Genomic DNA, 27,709 nt, shown 5'->3' with positions numbered 1-27,709 from the left:
AAAGATAATTTTGGCTAGGAATACCCACGCAATACCATTTTGGTGAACATCTTTTGTACCATTCAACCTCTGCCTAAGTCCCACAATGCATGTGACATTTGAAAAACTACAATTGGAAACAATTATGCATTTTTCTCAGTTTTATTGCATCAATAATCTCTTTCACTGTTTGCAGTCTTCAAGAGAATTATATCTATCTTCCCCACTGTTTGTGTTATATTGTGTATATTATAGTTGAAACTCAAAGTGTTTTCTTTTTTATTCAGCAGTTATCTTTCTGGGAAGGAATTTCTCCATTGTTCACTAGGGGAATTGTTTTCATGTTAAAGACAAATATTCCCTGAGTATCAACAAAATTATAACAAAGGTTTCTTAAATATTTCAACCATGGTTTGTAAAATTAGTAACATTAGCTTGTACATGAATATGTCATTATTTTCAAAATGTATGTATGTTCTGTTTTAAATAGTAAAATAAATATCCCTTAAAAAGAGCTAATGAGAGCTTCCCTGGTGGCGCAGTGGTTGAGAGTCTGCCTGCCGATGCAGCGGACACGAGTTCGTGCCCCGGTCTGGGAAGATCCCACATGCCGCGGAGCGGCTGGGCCCGTGAGCCATGGCCGCTGAGCCTGCGCTCCACAACGGGAGAGGCCACAACAGCGAGAGGCCCGCGTACCGGAAAAAAAAAAAAAAAAAAATAGCTAATGACTTTATAGTGACTTTTTGTCCTTGTTTATTTTGTAAATCAATAGCTAAGAAATGTGTAATTACTATTAATATGTAGTCAACTTTTTTTTAATGTTTCAATTATTAAATTGAGTGAAAGAAGCATCCCATTTCTTTGTGAGTCTTACTTTTAGCAGTCTACAACTTTACCAAGTATAGCCAGTGACTGTAAACATTACATAAAAAGAAAACTACTTGTTGTGGACAGACTCTAAGATGATGCCTGTGATCTCTGTCTCTTGATATTTATAGCTTTGTGTAACTCCTTCACTTAAGTGTGAGCAAGGCTGTGACGCATTTTTAACCAATAGAATGTGGCGAAAGTGATAGGTGCCACTTTAATGATTACATTATATTATATTATATTATTATTGTTATTATAGTATTATCATATTATATTATATCTGTGACCTTTGTCTTTTGAGAAGATTCTGTCCCTGTTTTGAAGAAGCAAGTTGCCATGTCAGGTGGCCCATGCAGCAGGGAATTAGGGGCAGCTTCCAACTGATAGCCATCAAGAAACTGAAACACTCTGTTCTACAACCACAGGGAACTAAATTGTGCCAGAACCACGTAAACTTTAAAATTGATCCTTCTCCAGTTGAGCCTTGAGATGAGAATCCATCACTGTCCAAGACTTTGGTTTTAGCCTTGTGAGACTCTAAGCAGAGAACCAAGCTAAATTGTATCCAAACTCCTTGACCTCAAAAACAGAGATATATTAAATCAATGTTATTTTAAGCCACTGTTCGTGGCAATATCATTACACAGTGATAGAAAACTAATATCCTGGATAAGGGTGCATCAACAAAGAAAGCAATCAATGTTGGAGAAGCAGTAAACTTCCCACCAATCAACTCCAGCCAAGTTGGAGAAAAGAAGATCGCATGTTTTAGTTCAGTGCAATAGATATCAGTAAAGCTAAATTCCTGTTAAAACCTGCTAGAGTTTACTACAGTCTGGCTTCTGACCCCATTCCACTCAAATTTTTCCTGAGGATGATTCAAAGTCACCTGGGTTTGTGAAGCATTTTGAGCAGCTGGAATTACATTCAGCAAAGTCTTGTTACTCTCAGACATCATCAAATAGATCTTATCTCAAAAGACAAGATAGAAATTGTGGAAAGTCCTAATAATCCCCACCTATTTGTAGAGCTGGAACTATATAAACTCATCAGTGTTATTCTAGCTAGGACTTCTGCAGGGGCAGAATGGGCTGCTCCAGAAGATGAAGCTTTCCTGTGGCTCCTCTAATACATGGCCCAATCATACTCTTAGCCTAGATTCTCCTTAGGAGATGCGCTAATGAAGGAATCATTGATGAATCACAAGGGTGAGAATGTGTAGCCAAGAAAGTATACTAACCCCTATGGTATGTACCACATTTACCAAAGAAATAGTCATAGAAATAAGATCTCACTCCCAGGATATTCTTTGCTACTAACAAAACATAAATTCCTGGCTCCTGGTTTCAGCTCCAACATGTAAAGAGCTTGAAGTTATCACTCCTGTCCTCACAATAAGAAAAAGATGAAAAAATGAAAAATCAAGGACTTTTCTTTGACCCATCAAAGAACTGAGTTTGAAGGGTAAACTGTCACCCTGAAACCCTCAGAGGCACATGAAAACATAGTCACAGAAAACATCTAATTACATCATGCAGATGCTACTGGACTCATAAACTGGTAGCAACACTTAAATAGTAACGTTGACAAATTTCTGGAGGATGAGTGTAAACTAGCATAAAATGAGAAATTGCTGAGGACAAAAATTCTGCACATTTTATCTCCAGGAATGCCTCCAGGTTGCAACAGTGAAGAGCTGCAAGATATTATTTCCAAGATTAAACTGGAAGAGGACAAAATTAACCTCTGAGAAATACAATACCAAGAGGTTTCTTAATAACAATGCTTACACTCCAAGCAAAAAACCTTTACCAGAGTTTTGCCCCACCTAGGGGAAGAGTACTCAACTCTAACTTCCTCTAGGTTTTTTGTCTCACCAGAGGGAGGGCAACAAAAGCTGAGAAACACTAGTGAAACTCATAGCACAAGGATACAGTCCCAATAAAAGAGAAAGTTATAGTCAAGGGAAATGGGCCCGCTAAAAGACTGAGATTTAATCATAAGATTATTGAATGCTTCCCCTCCCCCATACCTTACCACCATACCAACAGGCTCCAGTATAACAGTGGATTACAAGTGAAAATGGTGCAAATGCAAACTCTATCTAAGGTGGAGTTCTTAAGGCAGACAGATACAATAAAGAAGACACAAAACAAGGACACTAGAGTAATTTGAAGTCTTTGGTGTCTACAGCTACAGGCAAACATTAAATGCAACCTAATTCCTAGCCAGATTAATATAAAATTTCACACTAATGGTCTTTTACCTCAGTTCCTGTTATTCAATACATAATGTGCAGCTTTCAAAAAACTTAAAAGGCAAGCAAAAAAACAGCCAATAAAGAAAAAGCAAGTATTGTAATTAGACTCACTAAGATATAGCACACATTTAGGAATTACCAGGCAGGGAACTTAAAATAAGTATAATTAATATGTTAAAGGGTCATAGTGGGAAATTTTAGGTAATATGCAAGAACATAGGAGTAGTGTAAACAGAGAGAAGGAAACTCTGAGAAATAATCAAAAGGAGCACTAGAACTCAAAACTACTGCTGCAGAAATGAAGAATACCTTTGATAGGCCCACCAGTATGCTAGGCACAGCCAAGGAAAGAATCACTGAGCTTGAAGTTACAGCAATGGAAACCTCCAAAACTGAAATGCAAAGAGAAAAAATTGTTACATAGGTATAATTGGAATTGTCAGGAAAATGAAAAACAAAATGCATACACTTAGGCATATCATATTCAAACTGTAGAAAATCAAAGAAGAAGGGACAAAACAGTAAAATCTTCCAAAGGGGAAAAGACTATCTATAGAGGAAGAAAGAAAAGAATAACATCAGACTTCTTATCAGAGACACGCAAATAAGAAAAGAATGGAATAAAATATTTAAAGGTTGAGAGTATAAAACCACCAACCTAGAATTCTATATATAGTGAAAAAAATTACTCAAAGTGAAGAGGAAATAAAGACTTCACAAACAAACAAAATAAAAGCTAAGAAATTAATTTCCACCATACCTGCACTAGGTAGATAGATAGCTTTATTGAGATATAATTGACATACAACATTATGTAAGTTTAGAGTATACAACATGATGGTTTGATACACTTATATATTTCAAAATTATTATCACAGTAGGGTTAGTTAACACCTCCATCATGTTACATAATTACCACCTCTTTTTTGATAAGAATATTTAAGAACTACTTCCCTAGCAACTTTCAATAGCAAAAAAAAGAAACAAACATCATACTCCCACATTCATAACAATATTGTTTACAATATTATTTACAGTATTATTTACATTATATTTACATTATCCTCATCCTCCAAACAGCCACATCATGAGAGCAGCTGGACCAGTCTCTGGAAGTTTCTTCATGGTGGAAGGTTTGCTCAGTATCAGCACAGCTTCTCTCTCTAAGATCTCACATCACCAGTGTGCCCCTTGAGGGTCAGGATAAACTGTCCGAAAGGTCAAGTTTATTCTTCGTTCTCTAGAGTGGTACTCCTTGGGCATTTGATGCTGCCAGTCTGCTTGGGTGGCTCCTTCCATGAGTAACAAGGTCCCATGATCTTGTTACTATAGTATTGTTAACTATAGTCACCATGCTGTACAGTAGATGTCCAGAACTTATTCACCTTTTAAATGTAAATTTGGCTGACATCTCCCCATTTTTCCCACCTCCACATCCCTGGAAACCACTTTCTACTCTATGTTTCTGTGAGTTAAGCTTTTGTAGATTCCACATATAAGTGATACCATTCAATATCTGTCTTTTTCCATCTGGCATACTTCACTTAAAAAATGTCTTCCAGTTTCATCTATGTTGTCACAAATGGAAGAATATCTCTCTTTCTCATGACTGAATAATGTTACATTCCATATATATTATTTTCCCATCCATCCATGAACATTCAGATTGTTTCCATACCTTGGCTATTGTAAATAATACTGCTATGAATGTGGGAGTATGATGTTTGTTTCTTTTTTTGCTATTGAGCTGTATGAGTTTTTTAATATAAATTTTGGATAGTATACATTTATCAGATTGGTGATTTTCAAATATTTTCTCCCATGTAGATTGCTCTTTCCTTATCTAAATTCTCTTTCTGTGCAGAAGATTTTTAGTTTGACTGTAGTCACATTTATTTATTTTTGCTTCTGTTGCATGTATTTTTGGTGTTATAGTCAATATATTGGAGTTAATTTTTGTAAAATGTGTAAGATAGGGGTGCAATTTTATTCTTCTCATCTGTTTATATAGTTTTCCCAACACCATTTATTGAAGAGATATCCTTTCCCCATTGAGCATTCTTTGCTCCCTTGTAAAATATTAGTTAACTATATATGTGAGGGTTTATTTCTAGGATGGATTCTCTTCCATTGGTCTATGTGTCAAATTTTATGCTCCACCATATTTGTTTTGATTTTGTAATGTAGTTTGAAATTAGGAAATGTGGTACCTCTCCAGCTTTGTTCTTTCTCAGAATTGCTTTGGCTATTTGGGGTCTTTTGTGGTTCCATTACAAATCTGGGGATTTTCTTTTTCTATTTCTGTGGAAAATGTCAATGGAATTTTGATAAGGATTGAATGACTCTATAGATGGCTTTGGGTAGTATGGATATTTTAGCAATATTAATTCTTCCCAAATCATGAACATGGGATATCTTTCCACTTGTTTGTGTCTTCATCAATATATTTCATCAAAGTAAAACAGAAAACTATAAAATTTCTAGAAGAAAACATAGGAGAAAATCTAGGTGATACTGAATTTATTAATGAGTGTTTAGATACAACAATAAAAGCACAATCCTTAAAAGAAAAAAAATGATATTAGACTTTTTTAAAATTAAAAACATCTGCTCTGGAAATGATACTATAAAGAGAATCAAAAAACAAGCCATAGACAGGGAGAAAATATCTATAAAACACTTATCTGTTAAAGGACCTGTATTTAAAATATGCAAAGAATTCAAAAATAAAGAAACATAAAACCCAATATTAAAATATTCAAAAGACCCAAAAACTGCAAATTGAAACAGTTAGATATGACTGTTAAAATCTAAAAACAACAACAATAAAAACAACGACAACTGACAATACCAATTGCTGATGAGGTGGAGCATCAGGGACTCTCATTCATTGCTGGTGGAAATGCAAAATGGTACTGCCACTTTGGAAAACAGTTTGTCAGTTTTTTCAAATGTAAACAATCTTTCCATATGATCCATCAATGGAACTTCCAGTTGCTTGAAAACTCCTGTCCACATAAAACCTGCATGGAAATATGTAGCAGCTTTATTCATGAGTAACCCAAGCTACAAGAAACCAAGATGTCACTCAATCAGTGAAGAGGATAAACTGTGATTCGTCCATATAATGGAATATTATTCAGTGATAAAAAAGATCTATCAAGCCATGAAAATATATGATGAAACTTAAATGCATAGTGTTAAATGCAAGAAGCCAGTCTGAAATGGCTATTATATATTAAAAAGTATATATATTCATATATCAAATTATATGATATTCTTGAAAATTATATCTATAGAGACAGTAAAAATATTAGTAATTGCCAGGAGTTCAAGGGAATGAAGGGCATGATTAAATAGGTGACACAAAGAAGAATTTTTATCGTTGTGAAACTATTCTCTATGATACTGTAATTATAGATACATGACACTGTGCTTTTGCCAAAACCCTCAGATATTTATAGCACAGAAAAATTTTAATGCATGCAAATTTAGTAAAAAGATATTTAGATTATCAGGGAAACCTCAGAATAAAATGCAGAATGTGACAAATCAATCTAAGCATATTACAAATGTATGAAACAATCTCACTGAAGGGAGCTGGAAAAAGGTGCTGATTTAAATATATCTGTAAATGAGTGAAATTTGTAAAACTAAAGGAAAAATAAAATCACCATAAACACTGTGTTCTAGCTAATAAAACTGTTTCCCATGGGGATAAAGTTAACAATTATGATGCTGTTATGCATGTATACTGGAACTAAACAGTTACATAAATGGAAGATAAATAGTGGGAGCAGGTTTTCTCACATATTGGAGTGGGGTTTTACAGATAAGTGAGGGAAGGAGGTTAAAATGATAAATGTGATAATGGGCTATAGTTGGAGACATCAGTATGAATTTATGTTAGCTTACTATAGATACAGGTGGTTACATATTAGAAATATTTACAGATACGTGTATATACAAGGGTTAGTATACACTCATACATTTTCTTGGCCTGTCATCTGAGAGACCCGAGAAACCATCATACCTCAGTAGCAAGGAGAATAGCTGAAATCCAGACCTTGTTTCTAATATCCAGTTAAAAGAGAACCAGACCTCTTTAAAGAAATGGCTGATTCTAAGACAGGGATAGGAAAAATACAAAATGAGTCTGCAGCAAGGAGAGTGGAATAGTGCTTTAAAAAAAAACCCACAATGATAGGACATATCAAAGGGACACAGGAGTCAACTGAGAGAGTTCACAATGGCCACTGCTGGAACATTTAAGCAACAAGATATAGTATTGGATCATAACTGAAATATCCATGAGGCCCCCATGATATAAATAAACTGGATAGAACTGACAAATTTCCAATACAGAAGAATTTTTTTATGTAGATACTTTGTCCTCAAGGAGATGGAGCATAAATGCCTACTCCTAGATATGGGCTATGTGTAATAAATTTTTTTCCAAAGAGCACAGGATAGAGAAGAGAGAAAAAAGATTAACTTTACAGTGGAGAAAATTGACAAGCACTACTTTAGCTTGTTGGTCAAGATCAACATCAATGGCTGATGTTATCCTATCAAAAATAAATCCTGTTGGTAGTGTACACTTGATTGATGGGCTGAAAATGAAAATCTCTCTAGTTGTTCACCCCAATCCCATAAGCTTTATCACAATAAAAATATCAGATACATTTCAATAGCAGAAAATTCTACAAAGTGCCTGATAGACCAAACAATGTCTTTTTGTTTGTTTGTTTGTTTTGTTTTTTGTTTTCCCCATGGCTTGGTGGAGGGGTTTCAAATCTCATGATGTCTGGAGAAAATGGATGCCTTTTCTGCTGTCTTTCTCTGCTTGTAATTAAGGCAACTTTCAGCAAAACCACATTAGCATGGCCACAGCATTTGGTTATATTTTTAAATTCATGTTTTAATTTCTGTTAATCCATTTTCTTTCTGAATGGCTGGAAGAATCGAGATAAATATGGGCTATCTAAGACAGTGTTAATGGCATTATTTCTTTTCAGAATCAACCTTGGCAGATAAATAATAAAGCCTCTTCTCTTAATGAGATTTCTAAACTGCATCATTTCTTTCAATATTTTTCTTCCCTATCCATAACTTCACTTCTCTTTATTTTTTTAACATAAAAAATAAAATGCTAGTGACAAAAGGCTTGTTGTAAGTGCATCATAAAGACATATATATTGGCCTTCAAGGCACATTTATTGTTGATGAATGACAACTATGCAGAGAGAAAGTGTTTATGTTTGCTTTTTCCCCTCCCCAAAATAGCTGACAGTTTCTAAAAATCTTAATAGACCTTTAGCATCAGAATTAATGAGAAAGCCTATGGATGCATTGAACATAGGTCTTCTACCTTGGCTTTGACTGCCCCACTTTTTGGTATTAGGTAATTGTTCAAATTAGTGTTATTAACCAGGATGAGGGCATATAGGTGTAGTTATTGCTTATATCATGGCCCAGCAAAGAAGGAAGAGGGTTGTTAGGAGGAATGCATGTTAATTCAGTTCACTATGATTTCACCAGTTCTGAGTTAAAGATAATAAAAACAGTTCATTTATATGACTCCTAAAATATTAAGAGATAATCTACAGCTCATTTATTGTATATTAAGACAGATATCTTAGCTGTATAACTAAATTAAAGCTAACAAAAATCTAATACTCTGTAGTCCCTTCTGATATTCTCTCCACTACTTTTCCCCCAAGGAAATGTTACAGAATCTCATTTTCAATTCTGAGATGAAGACATGGTTAGAGTCATATATTATACAGCTCACCACATTCACAAAAGGCATAATTTGACCATAGTATTACAATAATTGAGGCATAGCAGGTTCTCCTAGATAATATTCATACTCCCTAGAATTAGCCTGTAGTGCCTGCTTTTTTTCAGAGCTGTAAAAGTGTTTTAAATTCTTTATTCTGTTTTCTTGAAACAGTTCATAAGGGTTGACCACTTTATTTTTATATTTAATTGACAGAAAATCAAAAGACAAGTAGACAAACTAGACGGCAGACTGGAGCTTGTCAAAGGTATAAGTAGGCATTTAATTCTCTTGTTACACTGTTCAATGCATGAATCTCAGCAATTTCCCTTTTGCCTTATTTTCTTTCATCATTAAGTATATTGACTATTCTTCTCATAGTTACAGTAACTATGACTATATCTTCTGTTGATGACTTCTGAATCTGCTACTGAGCCAAACTTGAGTCTCCTTGCCCATGCACATTAAAGCCAATTTACTGACACTGGGTTGTGGTGAAGGAAAGCGGAGCATTTATTCCAGGGTGCCAAGCAAGGAATCAGGGGCAGCTCATACTAGAAAAACACAAACTCCTTGATGGGTTTTAGGAAAGCATTTTTAAAGGCAAGGTGATAGAATGGAGTAGTAAGGTCTGTGGCCAGCCTATGCACAATTCTTTGACTGGTTGATGGTGAGGTAACAGGGTGGTGTCACAGGGGTTAATATTATCAATCCTCAGGCTCCATAGGTCTGCGGGTTACATGCTCACAGTCATCAAGTAGTTAACTTCTTCCATTTGGTGGGTGTTTTAGCATCATAAAATAACTCAGGAAGTGTACATCAGATACTGTTATCTATGTACGTCTGAAAGGAGCAAAAACAGGACCTGGAGGGAGGGGTTTCTCCCAGGAAGGCCCCATAGTGTCCTCCTCGATTACAAATCTAAATCTTCTGTCACCATCTTGCATTTAAATTAAAATCCAATATTTCCAGCATCTCATTAGACATTTTTGGAGTTAATCTGTCACCTTGAAATCAATACATAAGAGATTGAGATCTCCAAAACTGGCTCTTCTCTCCATCTCTTGTGTTTACCAGTGACATCAAAATTTTTGGAATCACCCAGGCTTGAAAATGTCAAGTTGCCTTTGAACTAGATAAAGTGTAAGCATGTTACTTTCTTCAAACCCTTAATTCTATAGATCACAAAGAAAATTTTTGCTTTGGGGATTTTGGGAAGCAACTATTTCCTCATAATCGCCTTCATATTAATTGCTTTCCTCTTTAACACCACTGACACCACTTTGTACTAAAACAGAGGTCAGCAAACTTTTTCTATAAAGGGCTGTAGAGTAAATACTTTCATCTTTGCAGGTTATTTGGTCTCTGCTGCAACATTCATCTCTGCATTGTGGAACAAAATAGTCATAGAAAATATGTAAACAAATGGGCATGGCTGTGTCCAATAACACTTTATTTACAAACACAGGTGTCTGGCAGGATTTGCCCCATGGACTGTAGTTTGCCAATTCCTGCAATATCCTTGCCAACACATAACTGGATCACCAGACATCTTCTCATTGCCTGGCCTGAAAAATGTTCTCCCACAAGCGTATCTGTCTACAAATAGCTATTTGTTCAACATTCTTCAAGGATTGTTGTTTCCATTATACTGTTCTTTTACTAAATTTTTTCAAGTGGTCCTCAAACAGAAGTTGGCATTGACCGTCAGTTTTGTAATAAGCTCTGCACATGGTTATAAAGAAAAACCAAAAACAGAACAGTTCTTGCCCAAGTAGAAATACCCCCTTAGTGGCAACTTTAAGTCAAGTTAAGGCTTGAAGTCTTCTTCCACTCTCTTATTTCAATTCTCTTTCAACTACAACACTTTGCCAGTCTACAATTCCTTTAAATCCTCAAGGTGCATGCTCTGTATTAGAGAATACCACATACGAATGCACATATAAATATGTGTAAATATTGAAATCTATTTTTCTATATATTCATAAGCACATAAGTTATTGCTTTGTGGGTTTGATATTATTTCATGTGTATTAGTAGTATCCTTAAGTATACTCTATATTATTCCTAAAGTATAAGGAACCAAGTCATATACTTTCCTGTGAGAACAATTGAGCCTCTGAATCCACATAGCTTAACCATCAGGGTTTAGGCATGAGACCATTTATGTCAAGATGACTTTTCTGTTTGTTCCAAGAAATTCTAGCCTGAGAAAATAAGACTTCAAACTAATTAGTAACTTCATTGTTTTTTTCAATTTGTTTCAAAAGATTTGTGTGTCCATGTCCAGGTAAACAGTTTCCTCTTCTATGCAAACAACCTCTTCTTAAGGTTGTTCATGTGGGCAAACAGCTGGCTTACCAAGGAAAAGTTTATTTATCAAGATCTATTTCAAGATCCTCACCTCTCTTTACTCCCCAATATTATGTGATGAACTTTGCCAAATTCCAATTGGTCCCTGCCATGAAAAACCTTAAACTACATGAGCCCAGAACCCAATACAGGATAAATTTTGTTCCTTTACATTTTTCTGTAATATAGTTTTGTTTTGTTTTGCTGTCTTGACCCAATTTTGAATACATGGCTAGAGTCCAGATGGTTTTCCTTCTTGGATGGCTGATTAAGTCCACATTCCAACCACTTCCCTTATTGGGCCCTCATAATCCTAGCCAATATGCACCTTCACTAATCACTCCAGGGACATGTACCAGACAACTAGAGACAGTTCCTTTGTCTTGGATTCCAGGAAATTATTCAAATTAGCTAATCCACATGGAGCCCATAAAACCACCTCCCACTTGCCATATCTAAACTGCACCCAACAGCTCCAGCTTGCTGTTACCCTGTTCTCTGGTACATATGTGTCCCTGCCTGGCAGCCTTCTCTCATTGGCAGTTGTAAGCAACAAAAAGTTCTGTCTTTCATCTATTTGAGTGTCACTGTATCCTGCCATCAAAAAAACCTTTAAATCTTAGAAAATACCCCCAACAAGACACTACTAGAAGTCTGTCAAGAAGGTGCTCTCCTCACTACAATAGGCATTGATGATGAACTGGTTATTCCAATGGCATTTTCAGGAGTTGGCAGGCAACACCTCTGTCCTCCAGATCGCATTTCCCAAGGTTGGAGACTCTGTTAATTAATTGATGGTAGGTTGCATTTTCTCTCATGTTCTTTATTCTTCTATTCTACAGGCACAATTTTTCCCCCTTAGAATAAGCATATTCTGAATTTCTGAGCCACTTGACCCCTAATTTAACTTGCCACAGAATGTGGACCATTAATTACAAACTAGTTCTTCAGAAAATATTATTTTAGTATATTTAAGGTACCGTTAAAATGTTTCATAAATTAGAACTTTAAACACAGTCACCAAATCACTAAGAAAACATTTATTTCCCAAATCTGTAGGTGACAAGGAGGGGAAAGAAAGCTTCATTTACTGCCTATGATCAACCAGGCTCTGTGTGAGGCACTTTCATATACTCCACTGATTTAATCCTCACTACAACACAGAGAAGAGGGTTATTATACCTGACTTAAAGGTGAGGAAAATGAAATCTCAGTTTGTGGCTTCTTACTTGCCTGAGCCAGTTTTAACTCCTCTTATTAACATTCAAAATTCTTTCCTTTTATTGAATACCTGCTCTGCATCAGCACTGTGATCAGCACTTTACACAACAATGCAAGATAGATATATTTATCTCTCATTTACAACGGAGGAAATAACTTTCCAGGTATGTAAAGTGAGGGACCTTAGGAGCAACCTAATATATTCTAAAGCCATTCCTTTATCTGCTCCCCTTGCCATATTGGGAATGACATTTAAAAGCAAAGCATCTTATACTGTATGACCATATTTAGTCCAAGTGCTTGAGAAATTCTGCTTCTCCAGTAGGCATTTTCCAAGTATAACTCAAGAATTATTTTTGTTTTTTCTGCAACACTTAATTTTTCTCTTTTCCATTAAACAGCTAAATTTGTTTCCTTTCCCTGAGATTTAACTTCAAACCCTGGTTCTCTTTGTTCTCCATGTAACAAATAAGAAGTAATAATGATGCTTTAACTTAGTCACTTGAATGGAGAAATAATCTTACATTTTCAAAGCTTAACATATTTTGAAATAACACATCTTGCTTATTAGGAGTAGTGACAATTAAGAGTAAAGAAGATACAAAAGGAAAGCAAATGACGTCAGTTGCTTCAATGACTTTAGTCACTGACCATCTAAAACTCACCTTCATCTGTGATCATAATATATGAAGACCGTTGAACTGGCGACACTATTGGTAATTGAAAATCACCCATGTGTGATGACAACGTTTTCAGAAGATTCAGGAGTTCTTGTACAAAAGTTGAATATGTCCCCATTTAAATGTGACTAATACTTACAAAGGAATGAGGTCATTTTTCAATACTGAGCAAGAAACTTTGTTCAGTCAATGAAGCACATCTCCACACTTAACAAACAATAAATACAAAAATTATATCAATAAAAGACACTGATGTTTTCACTTTAAAGGAAGGGTGATATTTTTGCAAATTTTCATATAAGAGAATATTGTCTAATTTTCAAACAAAGCATTGTTGATAAATGACCTCTGTCTCTATCACCACCACTGTTTGCAAATTTTAAAGATCTAGTCAACTCTTGAGGATGAGGCTGGGGACAATGAAATACATTTTAATTGAGCTTCACCAGAATGATTCAGACCACAGTGGACTATCTCTTCACTAAACCCAAAATTTTACTGTTTGCATGACTTATTTGGCTATGAACTATCATTAGAACAGTGCATCATTATCTTGCTTTTTTTACATATTCAAGGTGTTTATTTTTCTCTCAACAGCCAAAATGAATTTTTTGGTATCCTTGAGAGTAAATTTAATCCACAAGAAAAAAAAAAAAAGATTTAGGGCTTTTTGGATTTTTTTTAATATTAAAATTCAATTATATAAAGTTATAAATTTAAAATTATAGTCTCTTCTTAACCTTTAAAGTGCACTTTAAAAATCTTATTCTTTACTAAATTTTGAAAATCGCTTTTAGAGGGCTTTAAACTTAATTAAATAAGATACTTTAAACATATTCAATTAAATTTATAAGTATAATCAGCCTTTATTTTTTTAGCTACTTCAATTGTTTAACAAAAACTTTTTCCCAAATTAAGTTATTCTTATAAACCTCACCAATTAAACTTATAAATATATTAACTTCATTCTTCTTAGCATTTCAGCATTATTTACATAAGTAAAGGTGCCTTATGCTTTTCAATTTAAAATATTAGTCTAAGTCAGCTACTCAAATATATATTTAGTCTTGTAGGTGGTAAAATATACCAAAATTTTCTCAACCATTACATTTTAAGCACTGAATATATGCCATTTATAACTAAAATTAAGAGAAAATACTAATACTAAGGTTTTTTTAATTACCTTCACTATTTCTGTCCTGAATTACAATGATCTCAAGGGTAAAAAACCACATTTACCCATTAATTCATCATACCCAGTAGTCCGAGGTGACTCAAAGGCTGCAGACTTCAAGAGCATTTTTTCCTGAGCCCCAGAGATGGTGTCTCAGCACTTCCTGTAGTTGTTTTGTTACCAGGTTGGCACACATTGTGTCAAATAGCTTCAACCGAGGAGGTCAACAGAATACCAAACCAGCAATCCTGGTCCCTGTGATAGCAAGCAAAGCATTGCAGACTACCATCGGGCTTGAGTGCAAAACAATGTTTATTGAAGCATAGTTACACTCTCAGAGGGAGAGCGGGCTGTTTCTGTGAAGTGAAACCAGCCCTCTTGTACAGGCTTAAGGGTGTTTATAAGGAGTGATCTGTGAGGAGGCGGGGTGAAATCATGGGTGAATGACAGAGAATCATTATTTGATTGACAGTCCTGAGTTATGTAACAAGTTCATTATTGTGCATGCCCTTACCCTTGATTTGCTAAGAAAAGCTGGGGCAGGGGTGTGTGGGCTAAACCACCTGCAGTTCTTATTATAGTGATGGTATAATGAGCTTGGGTTTACTATAGGTTATACATCTGTCTAGTCTGGGCATGCACAGCCTGGGGAAGTTCCCTCAGTTCCCTCATGTTATTGCACTTCCTCTTTATCAGGATAAGTTGCCCACCACCCGACCATAGTTTCACCCATTCTGGGTGGGGCTGGAGGAAGGTCCCCAGATGGTTGGTGTGTAACTTGACTACTCCCCTCTTGTCTTTCCACCACTGTCACCTCCTTGCTGCTAATGTCTGACTAACTACCTAACATTCCTTCCTCAAGAGTATGGGACCCAATTTCTTTGGAAAATGGGCGATGAATGCTCCTGCTGGTAAGGGGTGGAGTTTTGATTGAGTCCCACCTCTTGCTCTCTTTCAGCTAGGAGGTGGGCTGGAGTGATGAACATCAAGGGATCCCACGTAAATCTCGGTCTCAGAGCCAGGCTAAACAGGCCAGTAACCATGTCACAGAACCATTTGGAATCAAACAACAGTCTGTATGTGTTCTGAAAAGATCGAACAAGTAGGTTAATGACACAAGGGCCTAACAACAAAACAAAGGCTCTCAGGATTAACGGTTCCAACAAGGGCAATAGCCATGTCCATACCTGGGTCTCCATAGAGGAGATGAGGGTAGAAATCCAGCTAGGGCCCTGTTCTGCACTCTTTTTCAGATTTTCTATTAGTTTGATGTTTTTCTTTAAAACGAGAAGGTTTTCTTCAACCTGGCTGGAGGTATTAACATAGAAGCAGCATGTTTCATTTAGCAGGGCATAGACAACCCTGGCCTCAGGTGTTATAACATTGAGGGTCCTCCTATTTTGTCAAACCACCTTGGCCAGAGAACCTAAGGCTGACTGTTGCACCTCAATGGCTGCTACCATACCCTTCCAGGATTCCTGGACTATGATGGTAAGACTGAGAATGCTTCTCGCTAAGAGGGGTATAACTGCAAACAAAAAATTCCTCTAAAGACACTGTGGATCACTTCAGGCCAATCAAGAATTGGGTTATCATGAGCATGTCTCCCCCCCACCCCTGTCAGTGGTTCATTTTTGTCTCTTTTGGACAGATCTCAAAGCTTCTTCATGGAATAACCTTAAAGGAATGACCAAAGTTAGGAATGCCTCCTGAGAAAGGTAAATCCTTTGTAGTCACAATTGTTGCCTCTGGGACAGCAGCAATGATCATGCATGTGCCCCTCTGAAATGGGGGAAGATCTAGATATACCCCAGTACCACATAGAAATGAAAATCTGGTGCCCCTCAAGGATACCCCCATCATGGGTCCCCAGAGCCAGGCCTTAACCTGTTGGGAGTTTTCCTCTGGAGGAAGGCTGGCGTCCCATGGCCTAGGATTATATTCGGAAGGCCAAACCCTGAGGAAGTAATTATCTATGCACAGAGGGGATAATCCGGGTTCTGACTGATTATGAGTGTGATTGGGGGATTGACATAACAAATTTCTGAATATTAACTGGATTATATTATATTTTGGAAGGGAATCTTGCAGGGAGGTTAGGTTAAGTAGTTGTCTGGTGGTCATGCCAATCCCTGCATATTCAGTTCCCAGGTCTGAGCTGTTTATGGTGATATGGTCCTCATTAATATATTTCTTAGTTACATTCTTCCTTGAGATTCCTCAATACAAAGTGAAATTACCTTTGTGTACACCGTATTCATCCTCTTCTGACCAGGGATCCCACCCGAGGCTAGTCTGATTAAAGTTGAGGGTATAGTTACAAAAGGAGTCATTTAACTAGCCCAAGGAGGGTCCCTATCCATCCATGTTCTGGAAACAAAGCTGTGCCTTTCCTAGAAGATTGGAGGCTGTACCTATGCAGCTAGGCCTGAGGCAAGAGAGTCAAGGGTCTACTTGCTTTTGGCACCCATCTAAAAGATAATCCATCCCATAATATTGACCGTATAAGTTATACAGTTGTTCAGTAGAGGTAGGGAGGGCCAATAAGTAGATTTCCTCTAGGTTTCAGGTTTCCTTGGTGCATACCCAATAGTCCATTTTATTGGTTAATTTTGCAACTTGATTTATACTGGGTGTCAGTGGATGATGAGAATATGAAGAAATGAAGGGAAAGGAGCAAAGTCCAATAACTGTAAGAGATGCCGTATTAGGGAAATAAGAGTCAGCGTGTGAATTCATTTTGTGACAATAGGCAGAAGAGAATGAGAGCAAGCACAATGGGAAAGATCAGGAGATACAGTCGTCCTATTACTTCTGCCAGCTGTGGTAATGGTGGGTTCATGGATTTAGAATGTTCTTATTTTGCGGTTTTCATTTGAACAGGAGCCGGATATCCTCCCAAGGTTCACAGGTGTATTCAGCTGGGGAGATGTCCTCGGGCTCAGTGGCTGTCCAGGGCTTTGCCCAGGAATGATGAATCCAACTGATGATCCCTGGTACTTTAACAGCTGTAGGAAAAGAGAGCAAGACTGGATAGGGTCCCTTCCAGGTCGGCTGAATTTGAGAACCAGGGGAGCCGTCCTTCTAAGTTTTGATGAGTACTTGTATTCCTGGACAGTAGAGGCAAGGAGCAGACTCTGGTGAAGGAAGCTTTCTTATGCCGTATTTCTGGAGGGCTTGTTGGAACTGTCCAAGGGAGGTGACCTAAGAGATAATGGCAGAGGTCCATCAGTAGGTCCCCTCGTAAGAGAGGCTTACCATACAGCATTTCATAAGGGCTAAGGTTAAGTAAGGCCTTTGGGGCTGTTCCGATCCTTAAAAGAGCAATATGGAGGGCTTCCTTCCAACTGGAGGAGGTCTCTTGGGTTATTTTTCTTAAGGTATTCTTTAAATGTTGGCTGGCTCTTTCTACCTTTCCTGAGGATTGAGGTCTCCGGGAAGAATGAAGGTGGTACTCAATATCTAGAGCCTTGGATATCTGCTGAGTAATTTGGGAAACGAAAGCAGGACTGTTATCACTCTGAAGAGACGACTGGAGGCCAAACCTAAGGATGATTTCAGTTAAAATCTTCTGGGCTACCTCCGAAGCTTTTTCTGTCATGGTGGGGAAAGCTTCCACCCAGCTGGTAAAGGTGTCCACGAACAGCAAAATGTACTTATCTCCTCAGTAGGGAGGGACCATTCTACAGTCCATTTGCCTATCTTCCCCTGGATATGTTCCATGTCTCTGAGTTGGAAGGGCCAACAGGGTTGGCTTAGTTCCCTGAGGATTGTTAGTCAGACAAGTAGGGCATGATGAAGTTACCTTATTAACTACATTGTAAAGTCCCTTCCCAGAGAAGATAAAAGAAACAGTATGGGATAAGTCATCTCTCCTTAGGTGACAGGCCTCATGCAAAGATTTAATAATTTTCCATTGGAGTGATTGGGGTAGATGAGTTAAGCCTTCTCTCTGGTACCATCTATCTGGGTCAAGGTGGTACCTATGATTTATGGCCCATTTGATTTCCTCAGGCAGGTAAGATGGGAAAGGGAGAGAACTAAGGGAAGGAACTAAAGCACCCTCTACCACAAAGGGCTGAAGGGCTGCCTATTGGGCAGCCTGATCGGCTAACCGATTTCCTTTTGTTATTTCATCGTCACCCTTCTGGTGAATTCTGCAATGAACCACTGCTACCTGGGAAGGCTTGAGAACTGCCTCCAAGTGGGAGACAATTTGAGGTCCATACTTAATTGGGCTCTTTCAGCCTGTCAGGTAGCCATGTTCCTTCCAGATACCAGCATGAGCATGAAGAACCAAAAAAGCATATATAGAGTCAGTATATACATTAAGGGCCTTATTTTTCAGCCAGGGTTAAGGCTCGGTTTAAAGCAATTATTTCTGCCAGTTGGGCTGAGGTCCATGAGGGAAGAGTCTGGGCCTCAATAACCTGTGTCAAGGAGATCACCACATATCCTGCCCTTCTACATCCTTCAGAAACAAAACTACTTCCATCAGTGAACCAAACCTTGAAGTTTTGTAGTGGAATATAGGTTAGATCTGGTCAGGACAACAAGGAATGAGATATTATATCTTCATATTGGTGAACTGGTAGACCTTCTTTAGATAGGGGAGCAGGGTAGCTGGATTTAAAGAGGAGCAGACCATGACACATATGTCTGGATTCTCCAACAGTAATGCTTGATATTTGAGGAGACTGCTATCCATGAGCTGGAAATAGCCTTTCCCTTCCAAGACAAAGGTAACCTGATGGGAGGTATATACTGTCAGGGGTTGCCCCAACATAAACTTGGAGGCTTCTTCCACCAATAAGGCCAAGGCTGCAACTACCCTAAGACAGCTGGGCCATCCAGTGATCACCAGGTCCAGTCTCTTTGACAGATACCCTACAGGTCTCTGGATAGGGCCAAGTTCCTGAGTTAAGATTCCTAAAGCCATCTCTTGTTTTTCTGCCACAAATAGTTGGAAAGGTCTATCAGTTCTTGGGATTCCTAGGCTGGAGCCTGGGATAGTAATATATTTAGCTGTTGAAAAGCTCGGATTTGGTTAGGGCCCCAGAGCTGAGGTTTAGAGTCAGATTTTCCTTTCAGGGCCTCATAAAGAGGTTGTGCTTTTAGTCCGTAGTTAGGAATCCATAGTCTGCAATACCCCAGGAGGCCTAAAAAGGCTCAGAGCTGTTTCCGGGTAGTTGGCTCCAGCAGATCTAAAATCCCTTGTATTCTATCAGGGGAGATCCTTCGTTCCCCTGGGGAAAGGATTACTCCCAGATATTTGACTTCCTGCTGCCCCAATTGTACCTTGGACTTAGAGACTTTATAGCCTCATTCGGCCAAAAATTGAGGGTCTGGGTAGTGTGAGTTAAGGCTCTCTTGTGGTCCAGGGAGTAAATAAGAAAGTCATCCACATACTGGATGATAGTCCTTTCCTCCAAGTGTAGATCTTGGAGGTCCTTGGCCAGGGCCTGGCCAAAAAGGTGGGGACTGTCTTGGAACCCTTGGGGTAGGACTGCCTAGGTGAGTTGATGTCCTCTATTCCCTTCCTCATGACACTCAAAAGCAAAAAGGTAGTAGGACTGGGGGTCCAGGGGTATGGAAAAGAAAGCATCCTGTAGGCCTAACACACTAAACCAGGAGGCTGTGCCTGGGATGGTCCCAAACAAGTTGTATGGGTTGGGGATTACTGGATGGAGTGGGACTACTGCCTCATTGATAGTTCTTAAGTCTTGGACCAGTCTGTATTCTCTGTTTGGCTTCTTAGCAGGTAAGATAGGAGTGTTGCAAGGAAAACCGTAAAGAATAAGTAGCCCGTGTTGTACAAACTTGGATATGAGAGGCTGAAGTCCCTTTCTGGTCTCTGGAAGAATTGGATATTCTTTCTGATTGGGGAAAGAGGTTGGGTTCTTTAAGGTGATAAGAACTGGGGAGGCAGTTATAGTTCTTCCTGACATTCTGTCAGCCCAGACCTGAGGGTCTACTGGCAACACAGCTAAGTCTGGTGTGCCAGTACTCAGAGGGGGCTGTGTCTCTAAGACTAAGAACTGGAGGGGCATTACTGGGGTGGTTCCCCCAAGTTCCTGTCTGGTTCCCAGCTTGTTTATGATGTCCTTACCTAACAGCAGGAGGGGGCATTCAGGTATGACCAGGAAGAAATGAGAGAAGGTATATCCTTCCCAGTAACAACATAAAGGGACAGTAAAAGGCCTAGTAGTAAGTTTACCTGAGACTCCTGTAACCTGACAGAAGTAGGAGGAGAAGGATTCAGAGAAGGAAACTAGGACAGAGTAGGTGGTCCCCGTATCCAATAAGAAAGATATGGTCCTGCCTGCCACATCCAGGTTCACTCTTGGCTCCAGTCAAGTAATAATGACATTAAAGAGGGGAGCCAGCTGGAGCGGAGGGTCCTGTCAATCCAGGGCTGTCAAGGCCACTTTTTTGGCATTTTGGACAGGGTGTCTTAGGAGGCTTGTCCTTTTGGGGGCATTCTCTCACCCAGTGGCCAGGCTTTCTGCAGACCTGGTGTCAGTTTTGGCTTCCATTGGGATGGGTCAAGGTTTCTCTGGATGGGGGTTGCCCCTGTAAGGCTGTCAATAATTGGGCCTGCCTATTTTCTTTTCTCTTTTCCTTCTCCCAAGCCTTGACCTCCTCCTCCTGGTCCTGGATATAGAAGGTAGTGGTGGCTATAACTAGAAGTTCATCTAGATTAACATTGGTCTCCAGCATAAGGTTTTAGAGCTTCCTCCTGATGTCCGGGGTGGACTGGGTAAGGATCCTATCCTTTAAAATGTTTTTTCCTTCAAGGGAGTCCAGGTCTAGGTTGATATATTTAATTATTGCCTCCTTGAATCTTTCCAGGAAAGCTGTAGGGTTTTCATTGGGTTCCTGGCTGATGGCTGAAACCTTTGAGTAATTAATGGGTTTCCTTCTGCTTGCTTTGAGTCTCCAGGTTTTACACAGATTATAAAATGTTCCTTTTTCCATTGCTCATTAGGGTTATTGTAATCCCAACGAGAGTTTGTATTGCAAATGGTAGTTTTCCCCACAGGGTATTTTGAGCTGGATAAATGGAGGCCATCCGCAAAGGTGTGGGCCTCCTTCAGGATTTTTACCCTCTCAGTATCTGATAGAGTTTGCCCCAAGATTATCATGACATCCTTCTAGGCTAAGTCAAAAGCCAAGGTTAAGTGTTGGAAGTTGTCAATGTAGTGGTCAGGATCATTAGGAAATTTACCTAGTTCCTGTTTGATCTGCTTTAACTCTAGAAGAGTAAAAGGCTTCTGAATAAGTTGGGGTCAGAATTTGCCCACTGCCTCCACCAAAGGGCAAATTCTAGGGGGAGGCCTTGTGGGAGTCAGGTACCAAAAGGGGATAGAAGGAGGATGGGGTGGTTTTAGTGCTATCCCCAGGCTTAAAGATCTTCTCCCTTTTGTTCTTATCTGGCTCAGGTTCCCTATTGGCATGGCCCAGCTCAGATGGATCCTCTTGAGGAGAGGATGGGGGCTGTCCCATCAGGGCCAGCACAGCAGATTCAATTTTACAAGTCTTGCAGAGGTCTCCCCTATCTCTTAGAGAGAAAAACGTCTTGAACATAGGAAATCTCACTCAATTTTCCGTGTCATTTGCAGAATAGATCTAGTTGAAAGATGGTATTAAAGTTAATGCTACCATTTAAGGGCTACCATTTATGGTATTAAAGTTAATGCTACCATTTAAAAACACAGTTTTGTTTCCCCCAGCTTATACTGGGGCCAAGCAGTGTTGCAGAAAAATATCTTTTTCTTTAGGGTGTCTCTTTTTCTCTAGGGTCAAAGGCAAACCAGTTCTTGAGGATGCAGCCTAAGGGAGTGTCAGGAGGTGGGAGGCCAGAGGTTTGGTTACCCAACTGGAAAGATAGAATATACAACATTGAGGTCAGGGGAGTCTCAGCATCCTGATATCCCTGACCATCTGCAGGAGAGGGCATCCCCTCCTCCTAGTATCAGTGGAGGGCCCTGACAATAGATCCTCCAGGACTAGTGTCTGTTCCCTCTGGCCCCAAAGGCAGTGTCACCAATAAAGATTCCCCTGCCTTATCAGCAGTGAGGACACACAACATTCAGGGAGAGTAACAGACCGAGTGCCAATGGTTATGTCACCTATAGAGATTCTCTCACCTGGATGAGCAATTTGTCTGGTAGAGGGAATACACAGCACTAAGGCTGTGTCACCAGTAGAGATTCCCTGACCTTAATGAGCAGTTTGTTTGTACTCTCTGGCTCCTCAATCTCATAATAACATAGTTATTCCTCCTTCCCCATTGCCAGTGGGCCAGGGCTCCTATGTGGGTGATCAGGACTGCAAAGGCAAGTCCCTGGAGATTCCTGACAGTCTGGCAATCGGCAAGGTCTGAGTAGTGATGGAAATTGTTCTGGGTGATTGAGTGGAAGAAGTTGGTTCTTCTTAGGAACCATGCAAAACAGATGTTTGAGACAACAAGGAAAAGAATGAGGAGATCTCAAACAAGCGCTGTCTGGCCAAAAGGGGGCCTCTCCTCGAGGTTGGGGCACATGGAACTGCTGCGAGTCCTCACAAATACAACAGATTGGGTGTTTTGGGCAGCTGTCAGCCTGATCTTTCAACAGAAGAAAGCTCCTTTGAGTCTCGAAAGAGGAAAGAAGGGCCTTGAAAAGAAAGTGGAAAAACCCCCCAGAGTCCCACAATTGATCTCGGTTCCAGCCAATGATAGAGAAAATGATTAGGAGGTCCCAATAAGTTGGGCTGGAGAGAGGTTCAAAGCTTTCTCAATAGCCATAATTCAAGGAAGCTTGTCAGGGAGGTCAGTTTGACAAGAGAGGTGTAAATATGTAACAGAGTCAGAAGGTGCCAGTTCGTCCAATGTCGCTGCTGGGAGTGGTGAAGGACGCAAGTGAGGGGCCAGAGAGGAGAGCTGTGGGTAAGAAAATAATGAGTATAGATCCCCGGGGAAGAGCATTTGAGTCATCTCAGGTTAGCACCAGCACACACACGGCAGCCCTTTTTCAGGCATATTAGGCAAGGAGCAGAGGCATGTAAAACAGAGGAGATAAAGCCAGGTGGGAGAGTTGTCATGCAATGGTCAAAAGCCGGAGGAAGCTGCAAGGCGGGTGGCTCAAACATACCTTTAGCGATCTGAGTCACGGCACCAAAGATGTTACTGTGTTGGCATGCATTGTGTCAACTAGCTTCAACCGAGGAGGTCAACGAACGACTCGGACCAGCAATCTCGGTCCTTGTGATAGCAAGCAAGGAATTGCAGACTACCACTTCGAGCTTAAGCGCAAAGCCAAGTTTATTAAAGCATAGTTAAACTCTCAGAGGGAGAGCAGGTTGTTTCTGCGAAGTGAAACCAGCCCTCCTGTACAGGTTTAAGGGTGTTTATAAGAAGTGTCCTGTGAGGAGGTGGGGTGCGATCATGGGTGAGTGACAGGGGGTCATTATTTGATCGACAGTCCCGAGTTATGTAACAAGTTCATTACTGCGCATGCCCTTACCCTTAATTCGCTAAGAAAAGCCCACGGGGGGGGAGGGGTGGCAAAACCACATGTAGATTTTATTATAGTGATGGTATAATGAGTTTGCGTTTACTATAGGTTTTTCGCCTATCTAGTCTGGGCATGCGCAGCCCGGGGAAGTTCCCTCGTGTTACTGTACTCCCTCTTTATTAGGATAAGTTGCCCACCACCAACCATAGTTTCGCCTCTTCTGGGTGGAGTCAGGAGAGGGTGCCCAGATGGTTGGGGTGTGACTTGATTATTCCCCTCTTGTCTTTCCGCCACGGTCACCTCCTTGCTGCTAACTACCAAACAGTTTTGACCACAAAGAGCTCATGTAGCCCCATCAGCTTGCCTGATGTTTGAAATCCCCACTAAAATTACAGCTAAATCATTTTAGTACCTATAGAAACTACACAAAAGAAAAAGAATCAAAGCACATCAATACAAGAAACCAACAAAATACAAATGAAGATAGCAAGAGAGGAAGACACACAAAAGAAGCAAAACAAAACTAAATCCTTCTCTAGCAATAGTTAGTTTACATGCAAATAGATTAAATTCTTCAATCAAAAGACTTTACCAATCATCAAGGAAATGCAAATCAAAGCCATAATGAGGGCTTCCCTGGTGGCACAGTGGTTGAGAGTCCGCCTGTGGATGCAAGGGACACGGGATCTGTGCCCTGGTCCGGGAAGATCCCACATGCCGCGGAGCGGCCGGGCCCGTGAGCCACGGCCGCTGAGCCTGAGCGGCCGGAACCTGTGCTCTGCAGCGGGAGAGGCCACAACAGTGAGAGGCCCGCATACTGAAAAAAAAAAAAAAAAAAAAAAAAAAAGCCATAATGAGATATCACTTCACCTTTTTAGGATGCTTATTTGCAAAACGATAAGAGATAACAAGTGTTGGAGAAATGTAAAGAAATTGGAATCCTTTTACACTGTTTGTGGGAATGCAAAACTGCACAGTCACAATGGAAAACAGTATGGAGGTTACTAAAAAAATTAAAAATAGAACTACCAGCAATCCAACTTCTAGGTATTTATCCAAAAGAATTGTAATCAGGATCTCAGAGAGGTATTAGCACAACTATGTTCATTGCAGCATTATTCAAATTAGCCAAGATGTAGAAACAATCTAAATTTTCATGGACAGATGAATGGATAAATAAAATGTGGAATATACATACAATGGAATACCATTTGACTTTAAAAAAGAGGGAATTCTGCAATAAGCAACAACATGGATGAACCTTGAGGACATGATGCTAAGTGAAATAAGCCAGTAACAGAAATACTAATACTACACGATTCCACTTATATAAGCTATCTAAAATAGTCAAATTCATAGAATCAAGTAGTGGAATGGTGGTTGCTAGGGTCTGAAAAGAAAGAGAAATGAGGAGTTACAGAACAATGGGCATAAAATTTTAGTTAAGCTCAATAACCTCTAGGGATCAGCTGTTCAACATTGTACCCATAGTCAATAATGTACTGTCCACTTAAAAATTTATAAAAAGATTAGATCTCATGTAATGTTAAGTGCTCTTATCACAATAAAATGACATTTTAAAAAATTGGTTGGAATTATGTCCTTTTAGATACTTTTTGCATATTGGTCAAAAATTAGTGGTAGGGATAGAAACAATGTTCCCCATCTCTCAATAATGACTCTAGAATTTTAGAAATTATTTTTACTTAGAATTTTAAAATATTTCTCTAAATGGAAATAACTTTTTTTTTTTTTTTTTTTTTTTTGCTGTAAATGGGCCTCTCACTCTTGTGGCCTCTCCCGTTGTGGAGCACAGGCTCTGGATGCACACGCCCAGCGGCCATGGCTCACAAGCCCAGCCGCTCCGTGGCATGTGGGATCTTCCCAGATCGGGGCATGAACTTGTATCCCCTGCATCAGCAGGTGGACTCTCAACCACTGTGCCACCGGGGGAGCCCAGAAATAACTTTTATGAACCCTAGGTTATAACATATTTCAAAACTGTTCAGCATTAATGTTTATTATTCAAAATTGTTTTCTGATTTATTTTTAGCTGAATGGGCCTGGTCTGCTTATTTAACCATATATTTTTGATTACAAAATATATACAATGACTTCTTTGACTTGATGCAATTTTTCTGAAGGCAAATAGGCCAAAATTGAATATTCAAGTCATTAGCTTACTTTTACCCTCTTGGCATATTAGATTGATTTTACAACCTATTAAAAGCATCTTAAAGTAACTATGCCCAACAAATGATTTCCCTTAGGAAAATAATTAAATTTATTGTATTTTAGTGATACTTATTTCAACTTTACAAAGATAGAAATTAAAATCCCCAAGTAAATGCAAAACATGTCTTCTCCCCAAATTCTTCAAATTTTTTAGAACTTTGAAAATTAAAATTTCAACACAAATTTCTCATGTCTTACATCTCCATAGTTTCCAGAACACCAGCATATAATAGCTTTCCCACATCTTCAACATTAAAAAACAAACAAACAAACAAAAAAACATGAAAATGTCCTACTGTCAAGTTGGAATGGCTATAGAAATTTATAGTCAGTCCCAGCATTAGAAATGAATCCTAATCTTTGCCTCTACTGATTACATCACTTCATAAGAGACATTTTCAACTAGATTTGCAACCTCGATTGCAATTTGAAATTCTGGGCAACCCTGTACTGGCGCTCATGATAAACCCAAACCTACACTAATACAAGATTCCATCTGCCATAGCCATAACCACAGTTTGAGAACTTTGCCACCTTGCAGGATTTTGGAGCACATAAGCCAGATGTTCCCATAGATGAAATTGCTGAGTGAGCTGGCTTTGCCTGTAGAAAATAAATTTATCCCCATAATTATCATATTCTGCTGACTAAATAGGATCTGGTTTAGCAGTTCCACAATTGCACTTGCAGTTGGAGTATAACTACTAGAGGCTTGTCCCATCACCTTAGTTTTGATCTCCCCATTTCATTCCACTCCCTAGTGTGTGTGTGTGTATACATATACATATCTCCAAGTCTTGGTATGCCAGATCTATCAAAAGTTACCTCTTTTCTCTTAGAAGAAAGAGAGAGATTGACAGATGGCTGGAACCCAAGATCTCTAAAATTCAAACTCCATTTTACTATACCCATCCTCTGTAAGCTTCCCATGTTCATCCCAGGGAGTTATGTGCAAGGAAGAGGACAAGGTAACACCAACAAATACTTAATTACTGCTCCAAATGGTAGTGTAATGTCCTGGTTAATGTAATCATATATTCCAGTTTGCCTGATACTGCTCTTATCTTTGGGAATCAATAAATATGTACTTCTTTAGCTTTCAGAAGTGTCAAGATTTTGATGCTATATTATATGGTCCCCCTATTGTTCACAGGTGTGTTGGTCCACACTGGGTTGCAATGTCAACTTTGCCTGGGTGTGGAAGTCCAGGTGTCAGAGATAAATACTCTAAGCTTCCCCCTGGGCCACTTTCTCTCTAGGCCATACCCAAATCATGCTAGAAGCAAGTAAATATGAGTCCAAGGCAAAGTACTTTTGAAACCGCGCAACTTGTTTTGGAACTTGGTAGATCATATGCTGTTAAAACAGCAAAACACATCTCGGGACTTAATGAACCTTGGGATTTTTTTTTTTTTTTGTCTTGGCACAGAAAGAATTCAGTGAGAGGTAAAGTGACAGGCAACAAGTGATTTATTAGTATAGGACAATTGTGAGAGATACAAGTGATACAAGATACACGGCAAGAGGGTACCACACTGAGAACTTAGTGGGCTACAGTTTTATAATAAAAGGAAAAGTGGGGAGTCTTATTCCTCATTCTTGGAAGCTTCCATCATTAATTACTCCTACACATAAAGAGGGGGAGTTTTTGACAATATA

This window comes from Phocoena sinus, chromosome 13, assembly GCF_008692025.1.
Source record: "Phocoena sinus isolate mPhoSin1 chromosome 13, mPhoSin1.pri, whole genome shotgun sequence".
NCBI lineage: Eukaryota > Metazoa > Chordata > Mammalia > Artiodactyla > Phocoenidae > Phocoena > Phocoena sinus.
Note: the sequence above shows the minus strand (reverse complement) of the source record.